At 62.4% G+C, this 2,500-nt stretch overlaps 1 protein-coding gene across 1 annotated transcript in view; it reads left to right on the forward strand.

The window, feature by feature from the left end:
- The window catches only part of LOC309487859 (nidogen-1-like), a 43,104-nt gene that overhangs the window by 39,580 nt on the left and 1,024 nt on the right, over positions 1 to 2,500 (forward strand). The gene's annotated exons all lie outside the window — the stretch shown is intronic.

A 2,500-nucleotide genomic window follows, 5' to 3' on the forward strand; every position in this document is an offset into this window, starting at 1 on the left:
GCAGCAGAGGGTAGAGCAGCAGAGGGTACAGCAGCAGCAGAGGGTACAGCAGCAGAGGGTAGAGCAGCAGAGGGTAGAGCAGCAGAGGGTACAGCAGCAGAGGGTACAGCAGCAGAGGGTAGAGCAGCAGAGGGTAGAGCAGCAGAGGGTACAGCAGCAGCAGAGGGTAGAGCAGCAGAGGGTACAGCAGCAGAGGGTAGAGCAGCAGAGGGTACAGCAGCAGAGGGTAGAGCAGCAGAGGGTAGAGCAGCAGAGGGTAGAGCAGCAGAGGGTACAGCAGCAGAGGGTAGAGCAGCAGAGGGTACAGCAGCAGAGGGTACAGCAGCAGCAGAGGGTAGAGCAGCAGAGGGTACAGCAGCAGAGGGTAGAGCAGCAGAGGGTAGAGCAGCAGAGGGTACAGCAGCAGAGGGTACAGCAGCAGAGGGTAGAGCAGCAGAGGGTAGAGCAGCAGAGGGTACAGCAGCAGCAGAGGGTAGAGCAGCAGAGGGTACAGCAGCAGAGGGTAGAGCAGCAGAGGGTAGAGCAGCAGAGGGTACAGCGGCAGAGGGTAGAGCGGCAGAGGGTAGAGCGGCAGAGGGTAGAGCGGCAGAGGGTACAGCGGCAGAGGGTAGAGCGGCAGAGGGTAGAGCGGCAGAGGGTAGAGCGGCAGAGGGTAGAGCGGCAGAGGGTAGAGCGGCAGAGGGTACAGCGGCAGACGGTACAGCGGCAGAGGGTAGAGCGGCAGAGGGTAGAGCGGCAGAGGGTAGAGCAGCAGCAGAGGGTAGAGCGGCAGAGTGTAGAGAAGCAGAGGGTAGAGCAGCAGCAGAGGGTAGAGCAGCAGCAGAGGGTAGAGCAGCAGCAGAGGGTAGAGCAGCAGAGGGTACAGCGGCAGAGGGTACAGCGGCAGAGGGTACAGCGGCAGAGGGTAGAGCAGCAGCAGAGGGTAGAGCGGCAGAGGGTACAGCGGCAGAGGGTAGAGCGGCAGAGGTTACAGCGGCAGAGGGTACAGCGGCAGAGGGTACAGCGGCAGAGGGTAGAGCGGCAGAGGGTAGAGCGGCAGAGGTTAGAGCGGCAGAGGTTAGAGCGGCAGAGGGTACAGTAGCAGAGGTTAGAGCGGCAGAGGGTACAGCAGCAGCAGAGGGTAGAGCGGCAGAGGGTAGAGCGGCAGAGGGTAGAGCGGCAGAGGGTAGAGCGGCAGAGGGTACAGCGGCAGACGGTACAGCGGCAGACGGTACAGCGGCAGAGGGTAGAGCGGCAGAGGGTAGAGCAGCAGCAGAGGGTAGAGCGGCAGAGTGTAGAGAAGCAGAGGGTAGAGCAGCAGCAGAGGGTAGAGCAGCAGCAGAGGGTAGAGCAGCAGCAGAGGGTAGAGCAGCAGAGGGTACAGCGGCAGAGGGTACAGCGGCAGAGGGTACAGCGGCAGAGGGTAGAGCAGCAGCAGAGGGTAGAGCGGCAGAGGGTAGAGCGGCAGAGGGTAGAGCGGCAGAGGTTACAGCGGCAGAGGGTACAGCGGCAGAGGGTACAGCGGCAGAGGGTAGAGCGGCAGAGGGTAGAGCGGCAGAGGTTAGAGCGGCAGAGGTTAGAGCGGCAGAGGGTACAGTAGCAGAGGTTGGAGCGGCAGAGGGTACAGCAGCAGAGGGTAGAGCAGCACAGGGTACAGCAGCAGAGGGTAGAGCGGCAGAGGGTACAGCAGCAGAGGGTAGAGCAGCAGAGGGTACAGCGGCAGAGGGTACAGCGGCAGAGGGTACAGCGGCAGAGGGTACAGTGGCAGAGGGTAGAGCGGCAGAGGGTACAGCGGCAGAGGGTACAGTGGCAGAGGGTACAGTGGCAGAGGGTACAGTGGCAGAGGGTAGAGCGGCAGAGGGTACAGCGGCAGAGGGTACAGTGGCAGAGGGTAGAGCGGCAGAGGGTACAGTGGCAAGAGGGTACAGTGGCAAGAGGGTACAGCGGCAGAGGGTACAGCGGCAGAGGGCAGAGGGTACAGCGGCAGAGGGTAGAGCGGCAGAGGGTACAGCAGCAGAGGGTACAGCAGCAGAGGGTACAGCAGCAGCAGAGGGTACAGCAGCAGAGGATACAGCAGCAGAGGGTACAGCGGCAGAGGGTACAGCAGCAGAGGGTACAGCAGCAGAGGGTACAGCAGCAGAGGGTAGAGCAGCAGAGGGTACAGCGGCAGAGGGTACAGCGGCAGAGGGTACAGCGGCAGAGGGTACAGCAGCAGAGGGTACAGCAGCAGAGGGTACAGCAGCAGCAGAGGGTACAGCAGCAGAGGGTACAGCAGCAGAGGGTACAGCGGCAGAGGGTACAGCAGCAGAGGGTACAGCAGCAGAGGGTACAGCAGCAGCAGAGGGTACAGCAGCAGAGGGTAGAGCAGCAGAGGGTACAGCAGCAGAGGGTACAGCAGCAGAGGGTACAGCAGCAGAGGGTACAGCAGCAGCAGAGGGTACAGCAGCAGAGGGTACAGCAGCAGAGGGTACAGCAGCAGAGGGTACAGCAGCAGCAGAGGGTACAGCAGCAGAGGGTACAG

The sequence above is a fragment of the Leuciscus leuciscus genome (assembly GCF_965113295.1).
Source record: "Leuciscus leuciscus genome assembly, chromosome: 23".
NCBI classification, from domain to species: domain Eukaryota; kingdom Metazoa; phylum Chordata; class Actinopteri; order Cypriniformes; family Leuciscidae; genus Leuciscus; species Leuciscus leuciscus.